This window comes from Dicentrarchus labrax, unplaced genomic scaffold, assembly GCF_905237075.1.
Source record: "Dicentrarchus labrax unplaced genomic scaffold, dlabrax2021, whole genome shotgun sequence".
Classification (NCBI taxonomy): domain Eukaryota; kingdom Metazoa; phylum Chordata; class Actinopteri; family Moronidae; genus Dicentrarchus; species Dicentrarchus labrax.
The window spans coordinates 15829619-15846167 of NW_026136707.1; the positions used below are offsets into that span (position 1 = coordinate 15829619).

A 16549-nucleotide genomic window follows, 5' to 3' on the forward strand; every position below is an offset into this window, starting at 1 on the left:
TTTTCAGAACTTTGAGCGCATTTTTCACCCCCTTAACAATTCTAATATTCGCATTTTATTTGGCACATTTGTCAAGCCTCATTTAAATTGGAGATTCTATGCGTCACATGCAGGTCAGCCACTAGGAAGGCCACTAGGTGGCGCTATTTGTAGGCCAATTTCGATACGCTAATAACTCCCGCATAGTTTGTCTCACATTCAAAAACCTTATATCCACGCGTTCGGTGAATGGAGCTGAACCTCCCCATATAGGCCACGCCCACTTCCGCCTAGATTTTTTTTTTTTTAGAGCGCAAAATGTCCATAAATGACTTTTTCGTGTTCCTCCTACACACTTTGTCCGATGCGCACGAAACTTTGCACGTTTCATCTGTGGACCGTCCTGACAACAAAAGTAATTTGAAGAATTTTGATATTATAAAACATAAGGAAGTTATAAAATTAGCACTTCCTGTTGATTTTTCGTCAAAAAAGGAAGTGGGGTATTTCTCCACATTGGTATGTCCGATTTACACCAACCTTGGGTCCATAGTTCCCCATGTCTTCCTTAAGCATCGTGCACAATTTCAGGTCATCACCACAAGGTGGCGCTCTTTAAAATGAAGGAGTTTATAGCTCTACAACGGTATGTGTGATTAAGATGAAACTTGGTACGCTGCTTCCCCATGGCTCCCTGAGGCTCACCTAAAAAGGACAAAAAAATAACGCCACTAGGTGGTGCTCTTTTGGCATGATAAATCACTCGTAATAGTTATGAATATGAAATTCACAGGGTACGTGTAGAGTGGTGCCTGAAGCTCACATACCAAAAATCCTGTTTGTCCTGCTTGTAGCGCCCCCTACAGGATAAAAAAACATCAGCCCCGGCGCCACGTTTCACCGACATGTACGAAACTCAATAGGCATGTATAATGTGCCGGGGCGTACAAAAAAGCCTCTTGGACCCATACCTCAAATCCCACAGGAAGTCGGCTATTTTCATTTAAAATTTGCACTTTTGGCGGCCATTTTGTGGTCATTTTGACTCTTTGGGCTTGTTTTAGAACTAACTGCTCCTAGGGAATTTATCAGATCTGCTTCAAAATTGGTCAGTACAGTCAAAACATGGTGCTGAATGAACGCATTATATTTTGTGACTGTACGTTGAAGGGCGTGTCCGTGGCGTGCCCTCAAAGTTGGCCATTTAGAACAAATGTCACTGTGATGTCATTTTTGCATTTCAGGGCTTCTATTTGAATGATCCCCTCCTACAGCTTCTATCGGATCTTCTTCAAAATTGGGCAGTCCAGTCACAACATGGGGCTGAATGAACGCAAATTATTTGGTGACTGTACGTTGAAGGGCGTGTCCGTGGCGTGCCCTCAAAGTTGGCCATTTAGAACAAATGTCACACTGTGATGTCATTTTGGCCTTTCAGGGCTTCTATTTGAATGATTTCCTCTGACACGTTCTAACGGATCTTCTTCAAAATTGGGCAGTACAGTCACAACGTGGTGCTGAATGAAAGCATTATATTTTGTGACTGTACGTTGAAGGGCGTGTCCGTGGCGTGCCCTCAAAGTTGGCCATTTAGAACAAATGTCACACTGTGATGTCATTTTGGCCTTTCAGGGCTTCTATTTGAATGATCTCCTCTGACACGTTCTAACGGATCTTCTTCAAAATTGGGCAGTACAGTCACAACATGGTGCTGAATGAACGCATTTCATTTTGTGACTGTACGTTGAAGGGCGTGTCCGTGGCCTGCCGTCAAAGTTGGCCATTTTGAAGCCCGTGGTCCTGTATTTGAACAAACAAACTCCTTGAGACTTTATCAGATCTGCTTCAAAACTTGACAGTACTCTTGAATAATCTTGCTGATTACAAGTTGTGCTATTTATGACTGTACGTTGAAGGGCGTGTCCCAGGTGTCTCGTCAAAGTTGGACATTTTGAATTCTGTGGTCTTTTTTTCAAAGTGATGAAACACAAACACCCCTCCGCTCCCACTAGCCACATCTACAAACCATATTTCCTAGGGAGTATTGTTCGTGGAGCATAGTGGGAAACCGCTGGAAGTCACTTATTAAATTGCAAGATAAATAGGGGACTTATCAAATCGACTTCAAAATTGGACAGTCTTATAAAAACAAAGTGTACATGAAGAATTGAGCTATTTGTGACTGTACGTCAAACTGCGTGCCACTGACCCCTTGTCGAATTCAGATGATTTTCCATTAAGCGGTACTCATAACTTCAGTGTGCAATGTCCAATTTCCAATAAACTTCATATATTCTGTAACAGTCTCGCCCTGAACACGTCCTCATAACATCAGCCTACGTATTACAGTCCCGCCCTGAACTTGTCTACGTGACAAGATTCAGATAAAGTGAAAGCACAGCATACTGGCAACAGGAAGGAAGCGCTGCGTGGCGATACGGAGCTGATTTGGAGCAGATTTACGTGACGTATTCGCGTTGCGGTCCGCGCTTGTTACGACGGCACGTGCGTGGCCTCGGCGCACCCCGACCGCACGTGACGCGTTTGCGGCGCGCCCCGACGAGCGCCGGGTGCGAGGTCCCGCCCAACGCTGCTTGCAGCTTTAATTATAAAATCATTTTTTTTTATTATTATTATTATTATTTTTTTAGAGAGCTTTGAGCGCATTTTTCACCCCCTTAACAATTAAAATATTCGCATTTTATTTGGCACATTTGTCAAGCCTCATTTAAATTGGAGATTCTATGCGTCACATGCAGGTCAGCCACTAGGAAGGCCACTAGGTGGCGCTATTTGTAGGCCAATTTCGATACGCTAATAACTCCCGCATAGTTTGTCTCACATTCAAAAACCTTATATCCACGCGTTCGGTGAATGGAGCTGAACCTCCCCATATAGGCCACGCCCACTTCCGCCATGATTTTTTTTTTTCTAGAGCGCAAAATGTCCATAAATGACTGTTTCGTGTTCCTCCTACACACTTTGTCCGATGCGCACGAAATTTTGCACGTTTCATCTGTGGACCGTCCTGACAACAAAAGTAATTTGAAGAATTTTGATATTATAAAAAATAAGGAAGTTATACAATTAGCACTTCCTGTTGATTTTTCGTCAAAAAAGGAAGTGGGGTATTTCTCCACATTGGTATGTCCGATTTACACCAACCTTGGGTCCATAGTTCCCCATGTCTTCCTTAAGCATCGTGCACAATTTCAGGTCATCACCACAAGGTGGCGCTCTTTAAAATGAAGGAGTTTATAGCTCTACAACGGTATGTGTGATTAAGATGAAACTTGGTACGCTGCTTCCCCATGGCTCCCTGAGGCTCACCTAAAAAGGACAAAAAAATACGCCACTAGGTGGTGCTCTTTTGGCATGATAAATCACTCGTAATAGTTATGAATATGAAATTCACAGGGTACGTGTAGAGTGGTGCCTGAAGCTCACATACCAAAAATCCTGTTTGTCCTGCTTGTAGCGCCCCCTACAGGATAAAAAAACATCAGCCCCGGCGCCACGTTTCACCGACATGTACGAAACTCAATAGGCATGTATAATGTGCCGGGGCGTACAAAAAAGCCTCTTGGACCCATACCTCAAATCCCACAGGAAGTCGGCTATTTTCATTTAAAATTTGCACTTTTGGCGGCCATTTTGTGGTCATTTTGACTCTTTGGGCTTGTTTTAGAACTAACTGCTCCTAGGGAATTTATCAGATCTGCTTCAAAATTGGTCAGTACAGTCAAAACATGGTGCTGAATGAACGCCTTATATTTTGTGACTGTACGTTGAAGGGCGTGTCCGTGGCGTGCCCTCAAAGTTGGCCATTTAGAACAAATGTCACTGTGATGTCATTTTTGCATTTCAGGGCTTTTATTTGAATGATCCCCTCCTACAGCTTCTATCGGATCTTCTTCAAAATTGGGCAGTCCAGTCACAACATGGGGCTGAATGAACGCAATATATTTGGTGACTGTACGTTGAAGGGTGTGTCCGTGGCGTGCCCTCAAAGTTGGCCACTTAGAACAAATGTCACACTGTGATGTCATTTTGGCATTTAAGGGCTTCTATTTGAATGATCACCTCCTACAGGTTCTCACGGATCTTCTTCAAAATTGGGCAGTCCAGTCACAACGTGGTGCTGAATGAAAGCATTATATTTTGTGACTGTACGTTGAAGGGCGTGTCCGTGGTGTGCCCTCAAAGTTGGCCATTTAGAACAAATGTCACACTGTGATGTCATTTTGGCCTTTCAGGGCTTCTATTTGAATGATCTCCTCCTACACGTTCTAACGGATCTTCTTCAAAATTGGGCAGTACAGTCACAACATGGTGCTGAATGAACACATTTAATTTTGTGACTGTACATTGAAGGGCATGTCCGTGGCCTGCCGTCAAAGTTGGCCATTTTAAAGCCCGTGGTCCTGTATTTGAACAAACAAACTCCTTGAGAATTTATCAGATCTGCTTCAAAACTTGACAGTACTCTTGAATAATCTTGCTGATTACAAGTTGTGCTATTTATGACTGTACGTTGAAGGGCGTGTCCCAGGTGTCTCGTCAAAGTTGGACATTTTGAATTCTGTGGTCTTTTTTTTCAAAGTGATGAAACACAAACACCCCTCCGCTCCCACTAGCCACATCTACAAACCATATTTCCTAGGGAGTATTGTTCGTGGAGCATAGTGGGAAACCGCTGGAAGTCACTTATTAAATTGCAAGATAAATAGGGGACTTATCAAATCGACTTCAAAATTGGACAGTCTTATAAAAACAAAGTGTACATGAAGAATTGAGCTATTTGTGACTGTACGTCAAACTGCGTGCCACTGACCCCTTGTCGAATTCAGATGATTTTCCATTAAGCGGTACTCATAACTTCAGTGTGCAATGTCCAATTTCCAATAAACTTCATATATTCTGTAACAGTCTCGCCCTGAACGCGTCCTCATAACATCAGCCTACGTATTACAGTCCCGCCCTGAACTTGTCTACGTGACAAGATTCAGATAAAGTGAAAGCACAGCATACTGGCAACAGGAAGGAAGCGCTGCGTGGCGATACGGAGCTGATTTGGAGCAGATTTACGTGACGTATTCGCGTTGCGGTCCGCGCTTGTTACGACGGCACGTGCGTGGCCTCGGCGCACCCCGACCGCACGTGACGCGTTTGCGGCGCGCCCCGACGAGCGCCGGGTGCGAGGTCCCGCCCAACGCTGCTTGCAGCTTTAATTAGGGACCGAGCCAGTTCACTGAACTGGAAGGTCTCTATTGTTTTTCCTATGTTTATTATTATTATTATTATTTTTTCAGAACTTTGAGCGCATTTTTCACCCCCTTAACAATTATAATATTCGCATTTTATTTGGCACATTTGTCAAGCCTCATTTAAACTCGGAGATTCTATGCGTCACATGCAGATCAGCCACTAGGTAGGCCACTAGGTGGCGCTATTTAAAAAAGATTTTGAAAGGCTAATAACTCCCGCATAGTTTGTCTCACATTCAAAAACCTTATATCCACGCGTTCGGTGAATGGAGCTGAACCTCCCCATATAGGCCACGCCCACTTCCGCCTAGATTTTTTTTTTTCTAGAGCGCAAAATGTCCATAAATGACTTTTTGGTGTTCATCCTACAGACTTTGTCCGATTCGCACGAAATTTTGCACGTAGCATCTGTGGACCGCCCTGACAACAAAAGTAATTTGAAGAATTTTGATATTTTAAAAAATAAGGGAGTTATAAAATTAGCACTTCCTGTTGATTTTTCGTCAAAAAAGGAAGTGGGGTATTTCTCCACATTGGTATGTCCGATTTACACCAAGCTTGGGTCCATAGTTCCCCATGTCTTCCTTAGGCATCGTGCACAATTTCAGGTCATCACCACAAGGTGGCGCTCTTTAAAATGAAGGAGTTTATATCTCTACAACGGTATGTGTGATTAAGATGAAACTTGGTACGCTGCTTCCCCATGGCTCCCTGAGGCTCCCCTAAAAAGGAAAAAAAATCACGCCACTAGGTGGCACTCTGGTGGCAGGGTAAATCACTGTGCACACACCATAATAGTTATGAATATGAAATTCACTGGGCACGTGTAGAGTGGTGCCTGAAGCTCACATACCAAAAATCGGGTTTGTCGTGCTTGTAGCGCCCCCTACAGGATAAAAAAACATCAGCCCCGGCGCCACGTTTCACCGATATGTACGAAACTCAATAGGCATGTATAATGTGCCGGGGCGTACAAAAAAGCCTCTTGGACCCATACCTCAAATCCCACAGGAAGTCGGCTATTTTCATTTAAAATTTGCACTTTTGGCAGCCATTTTGTGGTCATTTTGACCTTTTGGGCTTCTTTGTGAACTAACTGATCCTAGGGAATTTATCGGATCTGCTTCAAAATTGGTCAGTACAGTCAAAACATGGTGCTGAATGAACGCATTATATTTGGTGACTGTACGTTGAAGGGCGTGTCCGTGGCGTGCCCTCAAAGTTGGCCATTTAGAACAAATGTCACACTGTGATGTCATTTTGGCATTTCAGGGCTTCTATTTGAATGATGCCCTCCTACAGCTTCTATCGGATCTTCTTCAAAATTGGGCAGTCCAGTCACAACATGGTGCTGAATGAACGCATTATATTTTGTGACTGTACGTTGAAGGGCGTGTCCGTGGCGTGCCCTCAAAGTTGGCCATTTTGAACAAATGTCACACTGTGATGTCATTTTGGCCTTTCAGGGCTTCTATTTGAATGATCTCCTAATACAGGTTCTATCGGATCTTCTTCAAAATTGGGCAGTACAGTCACAACATGGTGCTGAATGAACGCATTTCATTTTGTGACTGTACGTTGAAGGGCGTGTCCGTGGCGTGCCCTCAAAGTTGGCCATTTAGAACAAATGTCACACTGTGATGTCATTTTGGCCTTTCAGGGCTTCTATTTGAATGATCTGCTCCTACACGTTCTAACGGATCTTCTTCAAAATTGGGCAGTACAGTCACAACATGGTGCTGAATGAACGCATTTCATTTTGTGACTGTACGTTGAAGGGCGTGTCCGTGGCGTGCCGTCAAAGTTGGCCATTTTGAAGCCCGTGGTCCTGTATTTGAACAAACTCCTTGAGACTTTATCAGATCTGCTTCAAAACTTGACAGTACTCTTGAATAATCTTGCTGATTACAAGTTGTGCTATTTATGACTGTACGTTGAAGGGCGTGTCCCAGGTGTCTCGTCAAAGTTGGACATTTTGAATTCTGTGGTCTTTTTTTTCAAAGTGATGAAACACAAACACCCCTCCGCTCCCACTAGCCACATCTACAAACCATATTTCCTAGGGAGTATTGTTCGTGGAGCATAGTGGGAAACCGCTGGAAGTCACTTATTAAATTGCAAGATAAATAGGGGACTTATCAAATCGACTTCATAATTGGACAGTCTTATAAAAACAAAGTGTACATGAAGAATTGAGCTATTTGTGACTGTACGTCAAACTGCGTGCCACTGACCCCTTGTCGAATTCAGATGATTTTCCATTAAGCGGTACTCGTAACTTCAGTGTGCAATGTCCAATTTCCAATAAACTTCATATATTCTGTAACAGTCTCGCCCTGAACGCGTCCTCATAACATCAGCCTACGTATTACAGTCCCGCCCTGAACTTGTCTACGTGACAAGATTCAGATAAAGTGAAAGCACAGCATACTGGCAACAGGAAGGAAGCGCTGCGTGGCGATACGGAGCTGATTTGGAGCAGATTTACGTGACGTATTCGCGTTGCGGTCCGCGCTTGTTACGACGGCACGTGCGTGGCCTCGGCGCACCCCGACCGCACGTGACGCGTTTGCGGCGCGCCCCGACGAGCGCCGGGTGCGAGGTCCCGCCCAACGCTGCTTGCAGCTTTAATTAGGGACCGAGCCAGTTCACTGAACTGGAAGGTCTCTATTGTTTTTCCTATGTTTATTATTATTATTTTTTTAGAACATTGAGCGCATTTTTCACCCCCTTACCAATTATAATATTCGCATTTTATTTGGCACATTTGTCAAGCTTCTCTAAACTCGGAGATTCTATGCAGATCAGCCACTAGGTAGGCCACTAGGTGGCGCTATTTAAAAAAATCTTGAAAGGCTAATAACTCCCGCATAGTTTGTCTCACATTCAAAAACCTTATATCCACGCGTTCGGTGAATGGAGCTGAACCTCCCCATATAGGCCACGCCCACTTCCGCCTAGATTTTTTTTTTTCTAGAGCGCAAAATGTCCATAAATGACTTTTTGGTGTTCATCCTACACACTTTGTCCGATTCGCACGAAATTTTGCACGTAGCATCTGTGGACCGCCCTGACAACAAAAGTAATTTGAAGAATTTTGATATTTTAAAAAATAAGCGTGTTATAAAATTAGCACTTCCTGTTGATTTTTCGTCAAAAAAGGAAGTGGACCATTTCTCCACATTTGTATGTCCGATCGACACCATGCTTGGGTACATAGTTCCCCATGTCTTCCTTAGGCATCGTGCACAATTTCAGGTCATCACCACAAGGTGGCGCTCTTTCAAATGAAGGAGTTTATATCTCTACAACGGTATGTGTGATTAAGATGAAACTTGGTACGCTGCTTCCCCATGGCTCCCTGAGGCTCCCCTAAAAAGGAAAAAAAATCACGCCACTAGGTGGCACTCTGGTGGCAGGGTAAATCACTGTGCACACACCATAATAGTTATGAATATGAAATTCACTGGGCACGTGTAGAGTGGTGCCTGAAGCTCACATACCAAAAATCGGGTTTGTCGTGCTTGTAGCGCCCCCTATAGGATAAAAAAACATCAGCCCCGGCGCCACGTTTCATCGATATGTACGAAACTCAATAGGCATGTATAATGTGCCGGGGCGTACAAAAAAGCCTCTTGGACCCATACCTCAAATCCCACAGGAAGTCGGCTATTTTCATTTAAAATTTGCACTTTTGGCAGCCATTTTGTGGTCATTTTGACCTTTTGGGCTTCTTTGTGAACTAACTGATCCTAGGGAATTTATCGGATCTGCTTCAAAATTGGTCAGTACAGTCAAAACATGGTGCTGAATGAACGCATTATATTTGGTGACTGTACGTTGAAGGGCGTGTCCGTGGCGTGCCCTCAAAGTTGGCCATTTAGAACTAATGTCACACTGTGATGTCATTTTTGCATTTCAGGGCTTCTATTTGAATGATGCCCTCCTACAGCTTCTATCGGATCTTCTTCAAAATTAAACAGTCCAGTCACAACATGGTGCTGAATGAACGCATTATATTTTGTGACTGTACGTTGAAGGGCGTGTCCGTGGCGTGCCCTCAAAGTTGGCCATTTTGAACAAATGTCACACTGTGATGTCATTTTGGCCTTTCAGGGCTTCTATTTGAATGATCTCCTAATACAGGTTCTATCGGATCTTCTTCAAAATTGGGCAGTACAGTCACAACATGGTGCTGAATGAACGCATTATATTTTGTGACTGTACGTTGAAGGGCGTGTCCGTGGCGTGCCCTCAAAGTTGGCCATTTAGAACAAATGTCACACTGTGATGTCATTTTGGCCTTTCAGGGCTTCTATATGAATGATCTGCTCCTACACGTTCTAACGGATCTTCTTCAAAATTGGGCAGTACAGTCACAACATGGTGCTGAATGAACGCATTTCATTTTGTGACTGTACGTTGAAGGGCGTGTCCGTGGCGTGCCGTCAAAGGTGGCCATTTTGAAGCCCGTGGTCCTGTATTTGAACAAACAAAGTCCTTGAGACTTTATCAGATCTGCTTCAAAACTTGACAGTACTCTTGAATAATCTTGCTGATTACAAGTTGTGCTATTTATGACTGTACGTTGAAGGGCGTGTCCCAGGTGTCTCGTCAAAGTTGGACATTTTGAATTCTGTGGTCTTTTTTTTCAAAGTGATGAAACACAAACACCCCTCCGCTCCCACTAGCCACATCTACAAACCATATTTCCTAGGGAGTATTGTTCGTGGAGCATAGTGGGAAACCGCTGGAAGTCACTTATTAAATTGCAAGATAAATAGGGGACTTATCAAATCGACTTCAAAATTGGACAGTCTTATAAAAACAAAGTGTACATGAAGAATTGAGCTATTTGTGACTGTACGTCAAACTGCGTGCCACTGACCCCTTGTCGAATTCAGATGATTTTCCATTAAGCGGTACTCATAACTTCAGTGTGCAATGTCCAATTTCCAATAAACTTCATATATTCTGTAACAGTCTCGCCCTGAACGCGTCCTCATAACATCAGCCTACGTATTACAGTCCCGCCATGAACTTGTCTACGTGACAAGATTCAGATAAAGTGAAAGCACAGCATACTGGCACCAGGAAGGAAGCGCTGCGTGGCGATACGGAGCTGATTTGGAGCAGATTTACGTGACGTATTCGCGTTGCGGTCCGCGCTTGTTACGACGGCACGTGCGTGGCCTCGGCGCACCCCGACCGCACGTGACGCGTTTGCGGCGCGCCCCGACGAGCGCCGGGTGCGAGGTCCCGCCCAACGCTGCTTGCAGCTTTAATTAGGGACCGAGCCAGTATGAACTGGAAGGTCTCTATTGTTTTTCCTTCGTTTATTAGGGACCGAGCCAGTATGAACTGGAAGGTCTCTATTGTTTTTCCTTCGTTTATTATTATTATTATTATTATTTTTAGCGACTTTGACTCGCATTTTTCACCCCCTTAACAATTAAAATATTCGCATTTTATTTGGCACATTTGTCAAGCCTCATTTAAATTGGAGATTCTATGCGTCACATGCAGGTCAGCCACTAGGAAGGCCACTAGGTGGCGCTATTTGTAGGCCAATTTCGATACGCTAATAACTCCCGCATAGTTTGTCTCACATTCAAAAACCTTATATCCACGCGTTCGGTGAATGGAGCTGAACCTCCCCATATAGGCCACGCCCACTTCCGCCTAGATTTTTTTTTTTCTAGAGCGCAAAATGTCCATAAATCACTTTTTCGTGTTCCTCCTACACACTTTGTCCGATGCGCACGAAACTTTGCACGTTTCATCTGTGGACCGTCCTGACAACAAAAGTAATTTGAAGAATTTTGATATTATAAAACATAAGGAAGTTATACAATTAGCACTTCCTGTTGATTTTTCGTCAAAAAAGGAAGTGGGGTATTTCTCCACATTGGTATGTCCGATTTACACCAACCTTGGGTCCATAGTTCCCCATGTCTTCATTATGTATCGTGCACAATTTCAGGTCATCACCACTAGGTGGCGCTCTTTAAAATGAAGGAGTTTATATCTCTACAACGGCATGTGTGATTAAGATGAAACTTGGTACGCTGCTTCCCCATGGCTCCCTGAGGCTCACCTAAAAAGGACAAAAAAAATACGCCACTAGGTGGTGCTCTTTTGGCATGATAAATCACTCGTAATAGTTATGAATATGAAATTCACAGGGTACGTGTAGAGTGGTGCCTGAAGCTCACATACCAAAAATCCTGTTTGTCCTGCTTGTAGCGCCCCCTACAGGATAAAAAAACATCAGCCCCGGCGCCACGTTTCACCGACATGTACGAAACTCAATAGGCATGTATAATGTGCCGGGGCGTACAAAAAAGCCTCTTGGACCCATACCTCAAATCCCACAGGAAGTCGGCTATTTTCATTTAAAATTTGCACTTTTGGCGGCCATTTTGTGGTCATTTTGACTCTTTGGGCTTGTTTTAGAACTAACTGCTCCTAGGGAATTTATCAGATCTGCTTCAAAATTGGTCAGTACAGTCAAAACATGGTGCTGAATGAACGCATTATATTTTGTGACTGTACGTTGAAGGGCGTGTCCGTGGCGTGCCCTCAAAGTTGGCCATTTAGAACAAATGTCACTGTGATGTCATTTTTGCATTTCAGGGCTTCTATTTGAATGATCCCCTCCTACAGCTTCTATCGGATCTTCTTCAAAATTGGGCAGTCCAGTCACAACATGGGGCTGAATGAACACATAATATTTGGTGACTGTACGTTGAAGGGCGTGTCCGTGGCGTGCCCTCAAAGTTGGCCATTTAGAACAAATGTCACACTGTGATGTCATTTTGGCCTTTCAGGGCTTCTATTTGAATGATTTCCTCTGACACGTTCTAACGGAAAATTTTAAAAATTTTTGTTATCTTCTTCAAAATTGGGCAGTCCAGTCACAACATGGGGCTGAATGAACACATTATATTTGGTGACTGTACGTTGAAGGGCGTGTCCGTGGCGTGCCCTCAAAGTTGGCCATTTAGAACAAATGTCACACTGTGATGTCATTTTGGCCTTTCAGGGCTTCTATTTGAATGATCCCCTCCTACAGCTTCTATCGGATCTTCTTCAAAATTGGGCAGTACAGTCACAACATGGTGCTGAATGAACGCATTTCATTTTGTGACTGTACGTTGAAGGGCGTGTCCGTGGCGTGCCCTCAAAGTTGGCCATTTTGAAGTCCGTGGTCTTGTATTTGAACACACTCCTAGAGAATTTATCAGATCGGCTTCAAAACTTGACGGGACTCTTGAATAATCTTGCTGATTACAAGTTGTGCTATTTATGACTGTACGTTGAAGGGCGTGTCCCAGGTGTCTCGTCAAAGTTGGACATTTTGAATTCTGTGGTCTTTTTTTCAAAGTGATGAAACACAAACACCCCTCCGCTCCCACTAGCCACATCTACAAACCATATTTCCTAGGGAGTATTGTTCGTGGAGCATAGTGTGAAACCGCTGGAAGTCACTTATTAAATTGCAAGATAAATAGGGGACTTATCAAATCGACTTCAAAATTGGACAGTCTTATAAAAACAAAGTGTACATGAAGAATTGAGCTATTTGTGACTGTACGTCAAACTGCGTGCCACTGACCCCTTGTCGAATTCAGATGATTTTCCATTAAGCGGTACTCGTAACTTCAGTGTGCAATGTCCAATTTCCAATAAACTTCATATATTCTGTAACAGTCTCGCCCTGAACGCGTCCTCATAACATCAGCCTACGTATTACAGTCCCGCCCTGAACTTGTCTACGTGACAAGATTCAGATAAAGTGAAAGCACAGCATACTGGCAACAGGAAGGAAGCGCTGCGTGGCGATACGGAGCTGATTTGGAGCAGATTTACGTGACGTGTTCGCGTTGCGGTCCGCGCTTGTTACGACGGCACGTGGCGTGGCCTCGGCGCACCCCGACCGCACGTGACGCGTTTGGCCGACGCCGGGTGCGAGGCCCGCCCGCAGCGCCGGGTGCGAGGTCCCGCCTAACGCTGCTTGCAGCTTTAATTATTATTATTATTTTTAGAGAGCTTTGAGCGCATTTTTCACCCCCTTAACAATTAAAATATTCGCATTTTATTTGGCACATTTGTCAAGCCTCATTTAAATTGGAGATTCTATGCGTCACATGCAGGTCAGCCACTAGGAAGGCCACTAGGTGGCGCTATTTGTAGGCCAATTTCGATAGGCTAATAACTCCCGCATAGTTTGTCTCACATTCAAAAACCTTATATCCACGCGTTCGGTGAATGGAGCTGAACCTCCCCATATAGGCCACGCCCACTTCCGCCTAGATTTTTTTTTTTCTAGAGCGCAAAATGTCCATAAATGTCTTTTTCGTGTTCCTCCTACACACTTTGTCCGATGCGCACGAAACTTTGCACGTTTCATCTGTGGACCGTCCTGACAACAAAAGTAATTTGAAGAATTTTGATATTATAAAACATAAGGAAGTTATAAAATTAGCACTTCCTGTTGATTTTTCGTCAAAAAAGGAAGTGGGGTATTTCTCCACGTTGGTATGTCCGATTTACACCAACCTTGGGTCCATAGTTCCCCATGTCTTCCTTATGCATCGTGCACAATTTCAGGTCATCACCACTAGGTGGCGCTCTTTAAAATGAAGGAGTTTATATCTCTACAACGGCAAGTGTGATTAAGATGAAACTTGGTACGCTGCTTCCCCATGGCTCCCTGAGGCTCACCTAAAAAGGACAAAAAAATCACGCCACTAGGTGGTGCTCTTTTGGCATGATAAATCACTGTGCGAACTAATAGTTATGAATATGAAATTCACAGGGTACGTGTAGAGTGGTGCCTGAAGCTCACATACCAAAAATCCTGTTTGTCCTGCTTGTAGCGCCCCCTACAGGATAAAAAAACATCAGCCCCGGCGCCACGTTTCACCGACATGTACGAAACTCAATAGGCATGTATAATGTGCCGGGGCGTACAAAAAAGCCTCTTGGACCCATACCTCAAATCCCACAGGAAGTCGGCTATTTTCATTTAAAATTTGCACTTTTGGCGGCCATTTTGTGGTCATTTTGACTCTTTGGGCTTGTTTTAGAACTAACTGCTCCTAGGGAATTTATCAGATCTGCTTCAAAATTGGTCAGTACAGTCACAACATGGTGCTGAATGAACGCATTATATTTTGTGACTGTACGTTGAAGGGCGTGTCCGTGGCGTGCCCTCAAAGTTGGCCATTTAGAACAAATGTCACATGTGATGTCATTTTTGCATTTCAGGGCTTCTATTTGAATGATGCCCTCCTACAGCTTCTATCGGATCTTCTTCAAAATTGGGCAGTCCAGTCACAACATGGGGCTGAATGAACGCATTATATTTTGGTGACTGTACGTTGAAGGGCGTGTCCGTGGCGTGCCCTCAAAGTTGGCCATTTAGAACAAATGTCACACTGTGATGTCATTTTGGCCTTTCAGGGCTTCTATTTGAATGATTTCCTCTGACACGTTCTTCTAACGGATCTTTTTCTAAAATTGGGCAGTACACTCACAATATGGTGCTGAATGAACGCATTTCATTTTGTGACTGTACGTTGAAGGGCGTGTCCGTGGCCTGCCGTCAAAGTTGGCCATTTTGAAGCCCGTGGTCCTGTATTTGAACAAACAAACTCCTTGAGACTTTATCAGATCTGCTTCAAAACTTGACAGTACTCTTGAATAATCTTGCTGATTACAAGTTGTGCTATTTATGACTGTACGTTGAAGGGCGTGTCCCAGGTGTCTCGTCAAAGTTGGACATTTTGAATTCTGTGGTCTTTTTTTTCAAAGTGATGAAACACAAACACCCCTCCGCTCCCACTAGCCACATCTACAAACCATATTTCCTAGGGAGTATTGTTCGTGGAGCATAGTGTGAAACCGCTGGAAGTCACTTATTAAATTGCAAGATAAATAGGGGACTTATCAAATCGACTTCAAAATTGGACAGTCTTATAAAAACAAAGTGTACATGAAGAATTGAGCTATTTGTGACTGTACGTCAAACTGCGTGCCACTGACCCCTTGTCGAATTCAGATGATTTTCCATTAAGCGGTACTCGTAACTTCAGTGTGCAATGTCCAATTTCCAATAAACTTCATATATTCTGTAACAGTCTCGCCCTGAACGCGTCCTCATAACATCAGCCTACGTATTACAGTCCCGCCATGAACTTGTCTACGTGACAAGATTCAGATAAAGTGAAAGCACAGCATACTGGCAACAGGAAGGAAGCGCTGCGTGGCGATACGGAGCTGATTTGGAGCAGTTTTACGTGACGTATTCGCGTTGCCGTCCGCGCTTGTTACGACGGCACGTGGCGTGGCCTCGGCGAACCCCGACCGCACGTGACGCGTTTGCGGCGCGCCCCGACGAGCGCCGGGTGCGAGGTCCCGCCCAACGCTGCTTGCAGCTTTAATTATTATTATTTTTCAGAACTTTGAGTGCATTTTTCACCCCCTTAACAATTCTAATATTCGCATTTTATTTGGCACATTTGTCAAGCCTCATTTAAATCGGAGATTCCATGCGTCACATGCAGGTCAGCCACTAGGAAGGCCACTAGGTGGCGCTATTTGTAGGCCAATTTCGATACGCTAATAACTCCCGCATAGTTTGTCTCACATTCAAAAACCTTATATCCACGCGTTCGGTGAATGGAGCTGAACCTCCCCATATAGGCCACGCCCACTTCCGCCTAGATTTTTTTTTTTCTAGAGCGCAAAATGTCCATAAATGACTGTTCCGGGTATCCTCCTACACACTTTGTCCGATTCGCACGAAATTTTGCACGTAGCATCTGTGGACCGTCCTGACAACAAAAGTAATTTGAACATTTTTGATATTTTAAAAAATAAGGAAGTTATAAAATTAGCACTTCCTGTTGATTTTTCGTCAAAAAAGGAAGTGGGGTATTTCTCCACATTGGTATGTCCGATTTACACCAACCTTGGGTCCATAGTTCCCCATGTCTTCCTTAAGCATCGTGCACAATTTCAGGTCATCACCACAAGGTGGCGCTCTTTAAAATGAAGGAGTTTATAGCTCTACAACGGTATGTGTGATTAAGATGAAACTTGGTACGCTGCTTCCCCATGGCTCCCTGAGGCTCACCTAAAAAGGACAAAAAAAATACGCCACTAGGTGGTGCTCTTTTGGCATGATAAATCACTCGTAATAGTTATGAATATGAAATTCACAGGGTACGTGTAGAGTGGTGCCTGAAGCTCACATACCAAAAATCCTGTTTGTCCTGCTTGTAGCGCCCCCTACA

At 44.0% G+C, this 16549-nt stretch overlaps 2 long non-coding RNA genes across 3 annotated transcripts in view; both read left to right on the forward strand.

Moving 5' to 3' along the window:
- Positions 1-16549, forward strand: part of LOC127367415 (uncharacterized) — a 31001-nt gene that overhangs the window by 12701 nt on the left and 1751 nt on the right. Inside the window, exon 2 of one of the 2 annotated variants that reach the window (XR_007885468.1) lies at positions 715-1907. This is a non-coding gene — a long non-coding RNA (uncharacterized LOC127367415). Of the gene's footprint in view, positions 1-714; positions 2281-16549 lie in introns of those variants that run through there. The other variant, XR_007885466.1, reaches the window with a different exon arrangement.
- Positions 13330-16121, forward strand: LOC127367416 (uncharacterized). The gene is made up of 2 exons (XR_007885469.1): positions 13330-13402; positions 15818-16121. It is a non-coding gene; the product is annotated as an uncharacterized LOC127367416 (long non-coding RNA).